The sequence below is a fragment of the Hemitrygon akajei genome, chromosome 1 (genome assembly GCF_048418815.1).
Source record: "Hemitrygon akajei chromosome 1, sHemAka1.3, whole genome shotgun sequence".
Taxonomy (NCBI): Eukaryota; Metazoa; Chordata; class Chondrichthyes; order Myliobatiformes; family Dasyatidae; genus Hemitrygon; species Hemitrygon akajei.
This window is the reverse complement of record NC_133124.1, coordinates 183,597,162-183,615,776: the sequence shown is the minus strand read 5'-3', so window position 1 is coordinate 183,615,776 and position 18,615 is coordinate 183,597,162. Positions and strand designations below refer to the sequence as shown.

At 46.9% G+C, this 18,615-nt stretch overlaps 1 protein-coding gene across 1 annotated transcript in view; it reads left to right on the top strand.

Annotated features, from left to right (window-relative positions):
* The window catches only part of LOC140733080 (protein capicua homolog), a 93,475-nt gene that overhangs the window by 24,629 nt on the left and 50,231 nt on the right, over window positions 1–18,615 (top strand). The gene's annotated exons all lie outside the window — the stretch shown is intronic.

Here is an 18,615-nt window from a genome sequence, read left to right as displayed (position 1 = left end):
AAGATTTGGCATGACATCTAAAACTTCGACAAATTTCTATAGGTGTGTGGTGGAGAGTATATTGATTGACTGCATCACAGACAGGTATGGAAACACCATATTCAATGAACTGAAAATCCTACAAAAAGTAGCAGATATGGCCCAGTCCATCACGGAAGCCCTCCCCACCATTGAGCACATCTACATGGAATTTTGGCGCAGGAAAGCAGCATGCATCATCAGGGACCCCCAACACCCAGGTTATGCCCTCATCTCGCTTCAGGCAGAAGGTACAGGAGCCTCAGGACTCATACCACCAGATTCAGAAACAGTTATTACCCCTCAACCACCAGGCTCTGGAACCAAAGGGGAAAACATTCACTCAACTTCATTTGTCCCATCACAGAACTGTATCCATAATCTATGGACTCACATTCACAAGCTCTTCACCTCATCTTCTCGATATTTATTGCTTATTTATTTTTTGTTATTTTCTATGTTTTCTTTCTTTTGCACAGTTTGCTGTCATTTGCACATTGGTTGTCCACTCTGTTGGTGCAGTTTTCCACTCATTCTATCTTGGTTATTGGATTTATTGCGTATGCCCACAAGAAAACGAATCGCAGGATTGTATATGTACTTTGATAATTAATTTGCTCTGAACTTTGGTGTGTAAGGAAAGGGGAGGGTGTGGATCTTGATGAATCATCTCTTACTTTGCTGATATAAGACACTTGACTTGCACCCTGCCTCAGAATCCCGTCTTATGGGCGGAGAAATTCCTCCCACAATCCACTCCCTGTGTCAGTTCAGAGATTTCGAATTAACCTTTTCCTTTGCCAACACAAACTTGTTCAGGATCTCTCCCACTGGTGACCTTGCAGTAGAGAAACTCGGTCTGTTTAAATGAGGGTGTGTGAGTGCTGGGAGTTGGAATTACATGGAATGTAGAGCGAATCAGGCCCTTCAGCCCACATAGTCGGGCCAAACTAAATACATTAATAATCAATGGCTAACTAAACTAATCTCTTTTGCCTAGACAATGTCCACATCCTTCCTTTTTCTTCACATTCATGTCTAAACGTCTCTTAATGTTTCTGCCTCTACCACCACCACCACAGGCAGAGCGTTCCAGGCACCCATCACTCTCTGTGTAAAAAAAAAAAAATCTTGCCCATCTCATCTCCTTTGAAATTAACCCCTCTCTCCTTAAATGGATGCCCTCTGGTATTAGACATTTCAACCCTTGGAAAAATGTATTGTCTGTTTACTCTATCTATGCCTCTCATAGTCTATGAGGTCTCCCCTCAGCCTCCAGTGCTCCAGAGAAAACCAGTTTGTCCAATCGCTTGTTATTGCACATGCCCTCAAATCCAGGCAAAACCACCTCTGCCCCTCTCCAAAGCCTTGATGTCCTTGCTATAATGGGGTGACCAGAACTGTATGCAATGCTCCAGATGTGGCCTATCTAAAGTTTTATTAAGCTGCAACATAACTTCCTCATGTTTGAACTCAGTGCATCGACTGATAGAAGCATGCATGCCACCTTAACCATCATATCAATCTGTGTTAGTTTATTATTGTCGGTGAAAAGCTTTAGTCCGTGTGCAATCCAGACAGATCCCTTCATAAATCAGCACGTCAGGGTGGTACTGAAGGGAAAGAGATGTAGAATGCAATGTTACAGAAAAGTGCAGTGATGTGAAGGCATTGGAGAGGCTGCAGAGCAGGTTCACCTGGATGCTGCCTCGATTAGAGAGCATGAGATATAAGGAGAGGTTGGGGAAACTTGGATTGTTTTCTCTGGAGCAACAGAGGCTGAGGGGGAGACCTAATGGAGGTAATAATAAGATTATGAGAGGTATTAAAAGACTGTCTGAATCTTTTCTCCCAAGGGTCAAAATATCTACTGCTAGAGGCCATGTAGTTCAGGTGAGAGGAGGAAAGTTCAAAGGAGGTGCGCAAGGTAATTTTTGTTTTACACAGAGAGTGGTGGGTGCTTGGAATGTGCTGCCGGGGTGGTCATGGATGCAGGTACAATAGAGGTGTTTAAGAGGCTCCTAGATAGGCATATGGATGTGTAGCGAATGGAGGGGATATGGACATTGTGTAGGCAGAAGAGATTAGTTTAGTTAGGAGTTTAATTACTAATTAAATTAGTTTGGCAAAACACCTGTTCCTGTGCTGTACTGTTCTGTGAGAGGAGAAGCACAGTGCCCTGGCCCCAGGGGTCTGGGTTCAAGACCCTCTCCTGGTACTTTGTGTGTGTGTCTGTCTGTCTCCTCCCCCATAGACAGGAGCAGAATTAGATCATTTGGCCCATCAAGTCTGTTCTGCCACTAAGTAATGGCAGGATTTATTTTCCCTCTCAACGCTATTCTCCCCATTATATTTGACATCCTTACTAATCAAGAACCTATCAAGCTCTGCTTCAAATATACCCATTGCCTTGGCCTCCACAGCTGTCTGTGGCAATGAATTTCACAAATTCACCATTCTCTGGCTAAATAAATTCCTCCTTATTTCTGTTCTAAAGGGACAGAAATGAGGAGGAATGCTGTGCCCTCTGGTCTTAGACTCTCTCACTATTGGAAACATCATCTCCAAGTCAATTCCATCTCAGCTTTTCAATACTCAAATGATTTCAATGAGATCCCCCCTCATTCTTCTAAACTGCAGTGAGTACAGGCCCAGGGCCATCAAATGCTCCTCACATATTGGGTCTTTAATGCCAGGGTTTATTCTTACAAACCTCCTCTCTGGGCACTCTCCAATGCCAGCACATTCTTTCTTAGATATGGGACCTAAAATTGTTCACAATACTCCAAGTGCACTCTGACCAATGCCTTATAAAGCCTTAACATAACATCCTTGCTCTTACTGTATATCCTAGTCTTGAAATGAATACCAACTTTGCATTTGCCTACTTTACTAACAACTCATTGCAAGTTAACCTTTAGGGAATCCAGCACAAGGATTCTTAAGTCTGTTTGCACTTGATTTCTGGCACAAAGCTATCAATTCTGTCAACCATATCATTAACATATAACATGAAAAATAGTGGACCCAGTGCCGATCCTCGCAGACACCACTAGTTTTTGGCAATTACCAGAAAAAGCCCCCTTTATTCCCACTCTTTGCCTCCTGCTAGTCAGCCAATCCATGCTGTTTTCTTACCTGTAATACCATGGGCTCTTGTTTAGCAGCCTCATGTGTTGCACCTTGTCATAAGGCTATGTGAAAACCCAAGTAAACAACATCCATTAACTCTCCTTTGTCCAACCTGCCTATTATTGCCGCAAAGAATTCCCAACAGATTTGTCAGGCGAGATTTCCCCATAAGGTAACAATGCTGACTTTATTATGTGTCTCCAAGTACCCCGAAACCTCATCCTTAATAATGAACTCCAACATCATCTCAACCACTGAAGTCAGGCTAACTAGCCTATAATTTCCTGCCTTTTTCCTCTCTTCCTTATTACAGAATGGATTGACATTTGTAATTTTCCAATCCTCCGGAACCATTCCAACATCTGGTGATTCCTGAAAGATCATTACTAATGCCTCCACCATCTCGTCAACTACCTCTTTCAGAACCCTGGGGTGTAGTCCATCCAGTCCAGGTGACTTATCTATCTTCAGACCTTTCAGCTTCTCATACACCTTAGTCCTTAGTAATAGTGACTGCACTCACTTCTGCCCCGAAGCTCTTGAATTTCTGCCATGCTGCTGGCGTCTTCCACGGTGAAAGCTGGCTCAAAATACTTAAGTTTGTCTGCCTTTTCCTTGATGCCCCCAATAACTACCTCTCCAGCATCATTTTCCAGCGGTCTGATATCCCTTCTTGCCTCCTTTTTAAACTCTTTATATATCTGAAAAGCTTTTTGGTAGCCACTTTTATAACATTGACTTGCTTACCATATTTTATCTTTTCTCTCCTTATGGCTTTTTTTTAGTTGCTTTCTGTTGGTTTTTAAAAAATTTCCCCATCTTCTAGCTTCCTGCTAATCTTTGCTATAATATATGCCCTCCCTTTTGCTTTTCTGCTTCTTTAACTTCTCTTGTCAGCCACAGTTGCCTCAACCTCCTTTTAGAATACTATTTCTTGGGATGAACTGATACTGCATTTTACAAACTACTCCCAGAAACTCCAGCTATTACTGTTCTGACATCATCCCTGATAGTGTCCCCTTTCAATCAACTTTGTCCAGCTTCTCTCACATGCCTCTGTGGTTCCCTTTACTCTATTGTAATACTAATAAATCTGATTGTAGCTTCTCTCTCTCAAGCCGCAGGGTGAATCCTATCATTGAACACTGTCTCCTAAGGGTTCCTTTACCTTAAACCCCCTAATCAAATCTGATTAATTACACGACACCCAGTCTAGAATTGCCTTTTCCCTAGTGGGCTCAACCACAAGCCGATCTTAAAAAGCCATCTTGTAGGCATTCTGCAAATTCCTTCTCTTAGAATCTACCACCAACCTGATTTTCCCAATTGAAATCCCCTATGACCATCGTAACATTGCCCTTTTTACATTCCTATTCTATCTCCTGTTGTAATTTGTATCCCAAATCCTGGTTACTATTTGAAAGTCTGAATATAACTCCCATCAGCATCTTTTACAGTTTCTTACCTCTTCTTATCCCATGTCACTTATTTCTAGGGACTTGATTTGCTTTTTCTATCAAAAGAGCCACCCCAGCCCCTCTGCCTATCCTATTGATATAATGTATCCTTGGATGTAAAGCTTCAAACTGTGATCTTCTGTCAGCCACAACTCTGAGATACCTCCCAATCTCTAACTGCACTACAATGTTAAAAGTGGAATCTGAATAAAACTCAGGAGACCAGCTTCTTATAGTTACATCAGTTTATTGTGCACCCTCCTGCAGGAGTGTGAGACCCAGTTGTCAGAGGGAAGGCACGTAAGTATTGCCACCATCCGACAAGTGGGCCCACTCTCTCCAGTTACAGCTGTATATTTATACATGGTAAACCCCATATATTACTGTTGCAAGATATCATTTGAACTGGTACGCCCACCAAGTCTGTTGGTGAGAAACTTATTTAACAGATAAGAGAGTCTGCTAGATCAAGGCTTAATTACAAATGAATATGCTGTCCAGTCATTATCAGTTATTCCCTTTGCTAGGCCCTGACTTAAATACAGATGGATGTTTCTTCCTGTCCTTATGTTATGAAACTCTCAATGTCTTTCTGCAAACCAAGGGAGAGCTGGTATAAGCCGGCTTTAGCTAACTACTGAAGACACTGTTTACTTCAGTTCTAAAATTCCTATTCTGTCCAAATTATTCTTTTAGCCAGAGGTTACATAGGTTCAAAATGATTTTTTTTATATCCTCAATTCCTGAACAAGATAATCTACCCTATTCCCCATATACCGTGCGCATTGAAAGGTTACACCTTCAGTCCTGTATTCCTCACTCTTTAGCTTTATCTCCATGTTACCTGAAGTTAAATTCTCATCCCTTTCAACTTTTATTCTTTATTCTGGGGACTTCTGTAACTGTTCTTGCGTGTTTCTCCTGTTTTACTTTTTCCTTACTTTTCTAAACTGTTGAACCCTCCCATTATTTAGTTTAAAACTCTATCTACAGCCCTAGTTATGTGATTTGCCAAGCATTGTTCACCACAGGAGGTGCTCCCTCCTTCCACAGCACTGGTGCCAATACCCCACAAACTCAAATCCACTTCTCCCACACCAGTCTTTGAACCCTGTATTTACTTCCCCAATCTTTGTACATGGCTCAGGTAACAAGAGATTACTGCCCTTTGGTATTGCGTTTTAACTTAGTTCCTAACTGTTCAGATTCCAGCCCCTCCCACCAGATGCGTGTGTGCTGGGTGTTCACCGTGTGTTGTCAGCGGCGGCTCGTCGAGCAGGAACACTGCCCCCCCTACTGATGGTTCCCGGCAACTGCAACCCCGCTCTGCCGCCACCCCCTCCCTCAGGAACTCAGTGTGCTTTACAAGCTGGGACAGGAGTGTGTGTATGTGTTTGTGCGTCGGAGACGCTGCAAACTGTCACTGTGATCTGTAGTTAAAGCTCCCATCCTTCAGTTACGATCGGGTCCACATTTTACACATTGTGACTGTGGGATAGGTCTTGTTCACTCTCTGCCCCCCCTCTCTACTACTCCCTTTCTGTGTGTCTGTCACTCTCCATCTCTTTCCTTCTGTCTCCCCCAGTCACTCTCTCTCACTTTCCCACTCTCTCTGTCCCTCCCTCTCTTTGTCCCTCCATCTGTCTCTCCCTCTCTCTCTTCTCACTCCCCTACTTTTCTGTCCTTCTCTTTCTCTCTATTTGTCATTTCCCTCCTTCCCTCTCTCCCTCTCCCCACAGCTCACAGCAGTAATAGTAAGTAATCTCCAGTCATCCTCCCTGTGGTGGCACTCACACTGCCCGTCTGTACCTCCCTACCCCTCTCCTCCTGAGGGGAGTGTTTATTGGCAGCCCCCAGGAGGACACCACAAATGGGTTGGATTGCGGTCTGTCGCTGAGAGCTGGTGATCTCATGGGCCGCACTGGGACCATCAGAGAGATATTACAGCAGCAGTCAGAGACTGCTTCCAGTTACCATGTTCAATGCTCTGCCCTTCCATTAACCCCTCCCCACCACTCCCTCCCTCTCCTTCTCTGTCTCTCTCATCTTTGAGTTTCTGGGGTGGAGGCAGTCACTTAATAACACCATAAGGGTACAGTAGCAGTGGGGACAGGTCTGTTACTGTATAACGGGCACATTACCGGTGAGGACAGGTCTGTGACTGTAACATCGGGATACAGTAGCAGTGTGGGCAGATTGATCACAGTTAACACTGTATTAAACTATATTCTAGTCCTGCTGTGAGCTGTGAGATTTAATCTTGATCTTCTTTAAGTTCAGTGTCCCTTTCACCCTGTATTTAAATACTCGTGAATTGTCTTCGCCTCACTGCAGGTTCGACCCCTGTACCATCCCAAGCAGAGAGCAGGGTCACAGCAGTGACTGGTGACACAGTCCTTCAGCTCACTGCTGTCTCCATTCTCCACTTGTCAGCTTTACCCCTACTGTGATCGTCACCTCACCGTGTGACACCTTTAGCTCCATAAAACGTTGCAGGGTATTCAGACATTGCCCTGGTGCATCGGCTAGAGCATCTGCCTCGCAGTTCCAGAGTCTCCGGTTCAGTCCCAATGTGTGTGTGTGTGTGTGTGTGTGTGTGTGTGTGTGTGTGTGTGTGTGTGTGTGTGTGTGTGTGTGTGTGTGTGTGTGTGTGTGTGTGTGTGTGTGTGTGTGTGTGTGTGTGTGTGTGCGCGCGCACGCGCGTCACTCTCCCCAATCCAGTGACATGCAGGGTTGGTGAGTTAGTTGGAGCATCAGAGAAGTACACCACAGAAACAGGCCCTTTGGCCCATCTAGTCTAGGCCAAATCCATTTAGACTGCCTACTCCCATCGACCTGCACTAGGAGCATAGTCCTCCATACACCTACCATCCAAGTACTTATCCTAACTTCTCTTAAATGTCAAATGTTGATCTCTACCCCCCCTTCCAGTTTGTGGGGGTAATTGGAGGGGAATGAAATGGGATCAATGTCAACAGGCTCTATGGCACCTCTCCAGGAATCTTTGTGAATACATCAGCTCTTGCCTGTCGTACTCACCCACTGGTACCCCCATTCACAGAGGGTGGGGATGTTTTTGAAGTTCTCTTAACTGCAGTACTCTTGGCTCCCTCCCCTGCTGTTGTTAATGGTAAGCCTTGTGAAACGATTCATGGAATTAAAGAGTTCTTCAGCCCAGCTGACCAAGATTTCCATCCAAGCTAGTCCCATTTAGCTGCATTTGGCCCATAGCTAAACCTTCCCTGCCACGTACTGGCCCAAGTACCTTTTAAATTTTATTGTTGTACCTGCCTCGACCATTTCCTCTAGACGCTCATTCTATATATGAGCCACCCTCTGGTCCTCAGGTCCTTTTTAAATCCCTCCGCTCTCATCTAAAATTTGTGCCCTCTAGTTTTTAGTTCCCTGGTTAAAAGGCTGAGCGCTTTCACCCGATCTCTGTGCTTCATGGTTTTATAAGCATCTGTAAAGTCACTCCCCATTCTCCAGTGCTTCAGTAGATAGTGATAAACTCTTTCCCATAGCAGAGATGGCAGGGTTTAGGGAGGATTAGAGAGGATCTGATTGATAGATTTGATCAGGTAGATAGTGGTAAACCTTTCCCCGCAGCAAAGGTGTATAGGACCAGAGGCCCCTCGTGATTCCATACAACTCGATCTTCTGTGAGCATACCCCACCCCCAGCTCCCTTCTCTCCCGGGAGAACATACTCAACCCCCTCCATCTCCTTGTCGCTGGAACACTCTGTCCCGGGCAATATCCTGGGGAATCTCCTCTGCCCCCTCTCCAGTGCTGTCACCTCCTCCCTACAGTGTGGTGACCAAAACTGTACATGGTACCCCAGCTGTGATCTGACCTGTGACTTTTAAAGTTTGTACAAACCCCCCCCCCCCATACTGTCCCAGCCAGTAAAGGCAAGAGTTCAGTACACCTCCTTCACCACCTCATCCATGTGTTGACACCTTCAGAAATCATAGAATGATACATCAAAGATACCTCATTCATGCTAATCAAAATGCCTTCCCACTGACTTGTTTTTTTGCCCAAAATTCCTTGAAATCTTTCCTATCTGATCTTTAGGCTTGTACCTTGAGCTCTCTCAGCTTCTCACTACTCCCTGGGGTCCTGCCAGTCACTGTGTAATAATTGTGTTACTAGGGCAACAACAATGAAATGGTTGTCTTGGTGATGGCGACTGGGCAGCAGGGTTGTTGAAGGGGTTAACAGCGAGTCTTGTTAGAGTGGGGTTTTGATGGGGGCCGTGTTCATGGAAGGGTGGGTAGTTTATGGTGGTGAGAGGTGTGCGAGTGGTGGGTGTGTGAAAGGATTAACTGAGTAATGAGTATGTGCAGGGTTAACAGTCAGTGGTGGGGCTGAAGGGGTTAACAATGAGTGGCATGGGTGTGTGAAGGTTTAAAAGTGAAGGAGTTAACTAGGTGCTAGGACTGAAGAAGTTTATGATGTGTGAAGGGTTAAAAGAATGGTGGGAGTAAAGAGGTTAACAGTGATTGGTGAGGTGTGGGTGTGTGAAGGGGTTAACTGAATGGTAGGTGCATGAAGGGGTTAGTAGTAAATGACGGGGTTATGAATGGTTAACCAGCGATATATTGAGTGCTTCTGCCACTCCTCTGCCCTAGGAAGGGTTAACAGCCCACTAACTGCTGTGTGGGGCTGTGACTGGAGCCGGTGATTCACCACAGGGCCCTAGGGAGGCTGGAACACAATACGCAGGCTCTCTGCCTTTTAACCCATCACCTCCCTCCGACCATCGGCATTTGTACCTTCCTTTACCCTCCATCTCACTGTAAACCCTTCACACTGCCTCCTCCCTCCACACAGACACGTGCACACACACACACACATACATTTGCATACACAAACTGACATGCTTTCACTGACACATACCCATACAGCACATACAACCTCTGACACACTGACGAACACAATTACATAGTTACACACACAGACATACACAACACACACACACCCACTCACCCCGTAACCTCTAAGATTCACTAGCAACCCTGCCACCTCCAGCCTCACTGACAGCTTCCGCCTGTTCTCCTGTTGCCCTGGTGATGGTGCGAGGAGGTCCTGGCTGTCTGCCATTGCCTGCTGAAGGCAGCGGTGAGTCAGTCACACTGGGCTTCACGCCCTCCCCCGATCGCAGACTGCTTGAGGCAGACCCAGCTCTGAGCACAGGCAGCAAGGCTACACCAGCAGGGAGTGCTGCACCTTCTCATGGCCTTTGGTAAATTTCAGATGCAGTTGATGATAAAGGGAGGTTGTGACCAGATCGTGGAGGATTAAATGTTTACAGGAGCTGTGACTCTCTGCTATCTCCTGCTCCCTCCCTCCACCCCATCCCACGTCGGACAAAAATAAACACTGAGTCCTTGCTGACCATAAGCACCCATTGATACCAACCCCAATTCATTGCCACAGACTCCCCCTAGATTCGACCATCCACCCACTCACTAAACCGTATAGTTCACAGTGGCTGATGAACACTCTCACCTTGCATGTCTTTGGGACGTGAGAGGGATCGGGATCACCTTGGAGGAAACCACAGGGTCACAGAAAGTACATGCATGCTACACACACACACATGTGCACATATATGCAATATACATACACACTACAGAACACAAGCGCACACACAGACTAGTGCACAGACCAGTGCATATCCACGGCACAAACACACACAGACTACTGCGCAGACAAAACACACACACAGACTAGTGCATATACGCAGCACACATACACACAGACACAGACCAGTGCATATTCACAACACACACAGGCTAGTGCCCATACACAACACACACACAGACCAGTGCACATAAACAACAGACATTTATACACTTTATCACACAAACACACACACAGACTTCTGCACAGACTAAACACATGCACACACATACACGCACGCAGACTAATGCATAGACACAACACACACAAGTACATACATACTAGTGCATATACACAGTACACACACAGACTAGTGCACATCCACAACACACAAAGACTTGTGCACATACACAACATATACACACTCAGACTAGGGTGCATACACAAAACACGCACACGGCCGTATACACAACACACACACACACACAGTCCCAAGGGACTGGATTGAGTCAGTGCCCCAGTGTGCCTCTCCACATTGTCTCTGTCTACACCACAGTCTCCTTCCATTCCCCCTCACTGCTGACCCACACCAGTGCTTCATATGTAACACTCTATCAATGGGTGAATCACGGAGCACCAGCATCCGTCTCTATGTGAGAATTGGGGGTTCTCCTGAGTATGCACAGCTCTGCTTAAGTGTGTACATCTGTGTATCTCTACAACAGGGTCAGAGAGCTCCACAATGATGTGTGTGGGTCTGCATATATTAATCTCTGCACCGAATGACCATGACTGCAACTCAATGTGTGTGTGTGTGTGTGTGTGTGTGTGTGTGTGTGTGTGTGTGTGTGTGTGTGTGTGTGTGTGTGTGTGTGTGTGTGTGTGTGTGTGTGTGTGTGTACGCGACTACACGAGTGTGAATCTGTACATTGAATGACCTTAAATGGAGCAGGAAAAAGGCTCTTGGTGGGTTTAAAGTGAGTGGTGAATGGGCTCCCAGTGGGTTTAAGGGGAGTGGGAAACGGGGTCCTGGTGGGTTTAAAGGGAGCAGGAAACGAGGTCCGCGTGGAACGGAGTGGGAAATGGGATCCCAGTGGTTTAATGGGAGTGGGAAACGGGGTCCTGGTAGGTTTGAAGGGAGCAGGAAACGAGGTCTGCGTGGAACAGAGTGGGAAATGGGATCCCAGTGGGTTTAATGGGAGTGGAAAATAGGTTCCTGGTGGGTGTACAGAGAGTGGGAAACGGGGTCCTGGTGGGTTTAACGGGAGTGGGGAAAGGGGTTCCGGTGGGTTTAATGGGAGTGGAAAATAGGTTCCTGGTGGGTGTACAGGAGTTTGAAAAGGGATCCTGGTGGATTTATCGGGACTGGGAAATGAATCATGGTGGGTTTAAAGGGAGCAGGAAAACAGGGTCCTGGTGGTTTAAGGGGAGTGAGAGATGCAGTCCTGTGGGGTTAATGGGAGTTGGAAATGGGATCCTGCTGGTTTTAAAGGGAGTGGGAAATGGGGTTGGAGACGGGGAATTTTGGGAACCAGGGACTGATGGAGAGGGAACAGGGAGCTGGACAGTTAAAGAGTTAAACATGAAGCCCTACCTCTGCTGGTGTGTGTACGTGCGTGTGTGTGTATGTGACTAAACTGAGAGAGCCAAGGATTAGGGTAACAGCAGGAGGTTTAGAGGGAATCAGAGAAGGTATTTCATTCGCTCAGAACTATCAAGATCACAGTTTAGGGAAGGAGGTTTAGAAACACAGAATAGTACAATACAGGGGTAGGCCCTTCAGTCCACAACATCTATTACAAATACTATGCCAAATTACTCTAATCTCTTCTGCCTGCACGTGGTCCGTATCCCTTCATTCCCTGCACATTCAAATGTCTATCTAAATGCCTCTAAAACACCTCTGTTGTATCTGCCTCCATCACCACTCATGGCAGTCCATTCCACACACACTCACCACTCCATGTAAAAAAAAACTTGCTCCTCACATCTCCTTTGAACTTACCCCCTCTCACCTTAAATGTTAAGTCCTCTGCTACTGGATATTTCCACACTGGGTGAAGAAACCTGTCCACAATCCATTCATCTCAGTATTTTCTGAACCTCTATCAGGCCTCCCCTCAGCCTCTTCTTATAGCTCTTACTGTCTAATTCAGGCAGCATCCTGGCGAACCTCTTCTGCTGTAAGCTTACGGGGAGACGGAAGGAGATTAAGCTTGAGGGCCAAAGTAAATCAGCCATGATCGAATGGGGAGCAAATTCAATGGGCCGAACGGCTGAATTCTGCTCCAAAGTCTTACAGTATTATGGTCTAACACTATCTCTGCCTCTTGAGCTCAGTGCCTCGACTAACAAAGGCAGCCTTCTTCACCAGCCGGTTGACCTGCACAGCCACTTTCAGGGAGCTGTGAACTTGGACCCCAAAGTCCATCTGCACATCAGAGCTGTTAAGAATCCAGGTAGTAAGAACTAGAATGATGAGCGAAGGGGTTGAATCCCACTCTGAGGGGGGGACTTTAATATACTAGCTTACCTTTTAAATGCCCCTGTTGTATCTGCCTCCACCACCCCAGGCACACACTACTCTCTGTGTAAAAACAAACCTGCCTTGTACATTTCCTTTGAACTGTCCTCTTCTCACCTTAGATAGATAGATAGATACTTTATTCATCCCCATGGGGAAATTCAACTTTTTTCCCATGTCCCATACACTTGTTGTAGCAAAACTAATTACATACAATACTTAACTCAGTAAAAAATATGATATGCATCTAAATCACCGTCTCAAAAAGCATTAATAATAGCTTTTAAAAAGTTCTTAAGTCCTGGCGGTTGAATTGTAAAGCTTAATGGCATTGGGGAGTATTGACCTCTTCATCCTGTCTGAGGAGCATTGCATCGATAGTAACCTGTCGCTGAAACTGCTTCTCTGTCTCTGGATGGTGCTATGTAGAGGATGTTCAGAGTTATCCATAATTGACCGTAGCCTACTCAGCGCCCTTCGCTCAGCTACCGATGTTAAACTCTCCAGTCCTTTGCCCACGACAGAGCCCGCCTTCCTTACCAGCTTATTAAGACGTGAGGCGTCCCTCTTCTTAATGCTTCCTCCCCAACATGCCACCACAAAGAAGAGGGCGCTCTACACAACTGACCTATAGAACATCTTCAGCATCTCACTGCAGACATTGAATGACGCCAACCTTCTTAGGAAGTACATTCGACTCTGTGCCTTCCTGCACAAGGCATCTGTGTTGGCAGTCCAGTCAAGCTTCTCGTCTAACTGTACTCCCAGATACTTGTAGGTCTTAACCTGCTCCACACGTTCTCCATTAATGATCACTGGCTCCATATGGGTCCTAGACCTCCTTAAATGCATGCCTTCTAGTATCAGCCGTTTAGACCCCTGGGGGAAAGATCATCTGTCTACTCTATGCCTCTCATAAATGTATAAACCTCCTATCAGGTCTTCCGCCCTCCCCCAGACTCTAATGCTCAAGAGAAAACAGACCAAATTTGTCCAATTATGTTATTGTCATGATACAATAAAAACCCTGATGTAACTATGAGTGGGTTTACTCTGGGCGTTCTGGTTTCCTCCCACAGTCCAGAGACGTACTGGTTAGTTGGTCATTGTATATTACGCTGTGATGAGGATAGGGTTCAAGTCAGTGGGTTGCTGGGCAGTGTGGCTCCATGGGCCAGAAGGGCCTATTCCACACTGTATCTCTAAATTTAAAAAATAGTAATAATAATAAAAGTGCAGCTTGCTCTTTGCCTTGAGCCCACAGTCCTGGATGGGCGTGGACAGATACAAGGGAGGATTAAGAAAGTGAGGGACCTTGGGTACAAAAGGTGGGTAAGAGATACTTACACAGGCACCTATCATCAATAGAGGGATACGGCCATTGTGTAGGCAGAAGGGATTTGGTTTAATTACAAGGTTAATTCGTGGGCAGAGACAATTGTTTCTGTACTCGGCAGATCAGGCAGCATCTATGGAGGGGGATGAACAGTTGACATTTTGGGCCAAGATGTCGACTGCTTATTTCCCCTCCATAGATGTCGCCTGACCTGCTGAGTTCCTCCAGCATTCAGTGCATAGTGCGTGCTGCTCTGGATTTTCAGCGTCTGCAGGATCTTTTGTGTTTTTTCTTGTGGTGTACAGTTCTGTGTTCTGTGTACAAGTCCAGGAATCCCTGAAAGAGTTGACACAGGAGCACGAGGTGGTGAAGGAGACGTACAAGCCGTGTTTTCACTGGCTTGGATGTAGAGTATAAGAGCGGGGAAGGGGTACAGACACTGGTCAGATGGCAGCTGGGGTACCCGAGTACAGCTCTGATCACCACACTGTCGGAAGGAGGTGACTGCTCTGGAGAGGAGGCAGAGGAGACTTTGCCTGGGGTGGAGGGTTTCAGTGTCAAGGAAAGATGGGAGAGGCTGCGACAGTTCTCCTGGGAGTGCAGAGGGCTCCTGATATGAATGAACAGAATTATAGGGGAGACAAGGTTTTCCCATGGTGGAGGTGTTAAGGCAAGAGGAGGAGTGGAGTTTCTCCCCCAGAGGGCTGGGGTTGGAATCTGGAACACATTCCCTAAGGGGGTGGCAGGGACCGAAATTCTCACCTCACTGAAGACAAAGGAATTCTAACAGCCAAGCACAGGGAAGAGGATGGACCGACTACTTAACGTAGACAGGGGACCTGATGGTCATTGAGGTCGATCTACTGCATGCAGGTGGGTCGGATTCACCCATGCTGCCCAAAACAACCATTGACAGGAGATCACAGTGGGGTGGGGTGAACAGGAGACTGCAAGTCTCTGAAATCCAGGGCAACATGCAAAATGCTGGAGGAACTCAGTGGACCAGGCAGCATTGGTGGAGGGAAGTGGACAACCGACATTTCAGGCTGAGAGCCATCTGCAGTGGAAAGAGAGAAGGGACAGATCCGGTGTAAAGTAGACAGCACGTGCAGGCAGGTGATGATTGATTCCACGTGAGGAGGAGAAGATGAGGAGCAGATGGAGGAGGGAGGTGACAAAGGGCTGACTGTACAATCTGATGAGAGAGGAGGTGGAGCAGGCCCTTTTGGGGGGGGGGGGGTAGAGCTGGGGAGGGGAACAGGTGGGAGGTGTGTTTGCAGGTGTTGGAGAGATGGAGATGAGAAAGACAAAGGGTGATGAGGGTCAGGAGGAGAGAGACAAGGAACAGAGATGGGAGAGGGAGGGGCTGTAAGTCCCTGGCTGTTAGCCTGGAGGGGTTGGTGGTGGGGGGCAGAGACAGCCAGCTCAGCATGGGCTGGGGTCTGATGAGGAGGGGCAAGAGGGTCAGCGTTAGGGGAAGCAGAGCAGTGACTATGAATCATCTCCATGTTATCAACAGCTCTCTGCTCCTTATCTAACAGTCATAGCTTTACACCCGGGGTTCCCCCTCATGGGCTTATGGATATCAGAGAGGTCTGTCACTGTCTAACACCGGGGTACTGTACCGGTGGGGACGGGTCTGTCACTGTGTATCACTGGGTTACAGTGCCAGTGGGGATGGGTGTATCACTGAATAACCCCAGGGTACAGTACTGGTGGGGTTGGGTGTGTCACTGTCTAACACCGGGGTACTGTACCGGTGGGGACGGGTCTGTCACTGTGTATCACTGGGGTACAGTGCCAGTGAGGATGGGTGTATCACTGAATAACCCCAGGGTACAGTACTGGTGGGGTTGGGTGTGTCACTGTGTAACACTGGGGTACAGTACCGGTGGGGACGGGTCTGTCACTGTCTAACAGTGGGGACGGGTGTGTCACTGTGTAACACTGGGGTACAGTACCGGTGGGGACGGGTGTGTCACTGTGTAACACCGGGGTACAGTACCGGTGGGGACAGGTGTGTCACTGTGTAACACTGGGGTACAGTACCGGTGGGGACGGGTGTGTCACTGTGTAACACCGGGGTACAGTACCGGTGGGGACAGGTGTGTCACTGTGTAACACTGGGGTACAGTACCGGTGGGGACGGGTGTGTCACTGCGTAACACTGGGGTACAGTACCGGTGGGGACGGGTGTGTCACTGTGTAACACTGGGGTGCAGTACCGGTGGGGACGGGTGTGTCGCTGTGTAACACTGGGGTACAGTACCGGTGGGGATGGGTGTGTCGCTGTATAACACTGGGGTACAGTATGGTGGGGAGGTTGGGTCTGTTGCTATAACTTGTTGGAAGCCCTGTCACTTGACAGTATAGTCAAGAGTCTGTGTGAGTATAACCCCGGTGAGAATCTCTCCCTATCACCATGTGAACTTTGTTATATAACAACAACATTCCGGTGTTTCTGACACTGTATGACCAAGGCCAGTATTCTATCTCTGTATGTGATGATGATGAGTGTGCTGTTGTTCAAATTGTGTTACAATAGGGTTAATATCTGTAGCAATGTGATTTGCGGGAGTTTCTAACAAGAGGGTGCGTGTCTCTCATTGCCTAAACACGGGGGTTCAGATCTCCCACTGTATAACACTGGGTCCATGACTAACAGTGACTAACTAACTCCTTGTGTGGGTGTGAATCTGCTTCATGTAGCACTTGAGGAAGAGGCCTCTCTCTGTCACCACACATTCACACATGTCGGTTGCCTGGTTGTGCTCAACATTGGTGCAAGGGAGATTGCAAAAACTTCTCCTGAATGCCCGATGTCCAAAGTCATCTCACGTGGCTGGGACTGAAGGCAGAAAGGGGTGAGTGTTGTTCTCATGCACTCTGTGCTGGGGAGTGGCACTGTTGTTCAGACACACCCCTGTAAATCCCACAGCCCCTCTTGTATCCCATAACTGCTCCAGGTATGATGGGCAACAGGATGTCCGGGAAGCTCAAACAAGGGCAGAATGCAGATGGGAAGTCCTTCAGATTTTCCCAACTTCGGGAAAAGATCAGATTGGAAAGCATTGGGACTTAAAATGGACTCATCTCCAGATACAAGAAGTTCCCTTTGTACAGTGCTGAAAGAAGTCTGCAGATGGCCTGGGGTTTGGTTTCCAAAGTTTGAGAGATTAAAATTTGGTAGGATTTTTCTATTTAAGGTGCTGAGACAGAGAGAATGGGCACGTGTGGGAAGAGGGAGAGGGAATTGATAAGTGTGAGACCAAGGAGATGGTGGTGGACTTTAGGAGATCTAGGCCTCATATGGAGCCAGTGATCATTAATGGAGAATGTGTGGAGCAGGTTAAGACCTACAAGTATCTGGGAGTACAGTTGGACGAGAAGCTAGACTGGACTGCCAACACAGATGCCTTGTGCAGGAAGGCACAGAGTCGACTGTACTTCCTTAGAAGGTTGGCGTCATTCAATGTCTGCAGTGAGATGCTGAAGATGTTCTATAGGTCAGTTGTTGAGAGCGCCCTCTTCTTTGTGGTGGCGTGTTGGGGAGGAAGCATTAAGAAGAAGGACGCCTCACGTCTTAATAAGCTGATAAGGAAGGCGGGCTCTGTCGTGGGCAAAGTACTGGAGAGTTTAACATCGGTAGCTGAGCGAAGGATGCTGAGTAGGCTACGGTCAATTATGGAAAACCCTGAACATCCTCTACATAGCACCATCCAGAGACAGAGAAGCAGTTTCAGCGACAGGTTACTGTCGATGCAATGCTCCTCAGACAGGATGAAGAGGTCAATACTCCCCAATGCCATTAGGCTTTACAATTCAACTGCCAGGACTTAAGAACTTTTTTAAAGCTATTATTAATGCTTTTTGAGTTAGTGATTTAGATGCATATCATATTATTACTGAGTTAAGTATTGTATGTAATGAGTTTTTGCTACAACAAGTGTATGGGACATTGGAAAAAATGTTGAATTTCCCCATGGGGATGAATAAAGTATCTATCTATCTATCTATCTATCTATGCACCATTTTACAAGAAAGAACACAACCAGAACAAAATGAAGTCCACTATAGTGCAAAGTGGCCCTAGTGTTGCAATACTGAAGTAGTGATTAGGGTTGTGCTGGTTGGTTCAAGAACCGAATGGTTGAAGGGAAGTAGCTGTTCCTGAACCTGGTGGTGTGGACTTCAGGTTTCTGTACCTCCTGTCTGATGTAGGCTGCGAGAAGATAATAATGTCCACATGGTGTTGCATCTTTTAATGGTGAATGTTTTCTTCTGTTCGTGATGTATTGGGCCGAGTCCACTAATGACTTCAGCTTCTTGCGTTCACTGCGCATTCGAATTGCCGTATCAGACCGGAATGCAACCAGTCAGGATACTTTCCACAGGACATCTATGTTAAGAGTGTTCGGTGACAAGGCGAACCTCCTGAGAAAGTCCACACTGATGCACCGTCCTTGTGACTGCATCTGTGTGCTGAGCCCAGTACGCGGTACTCGTGTCAGCCCTCAT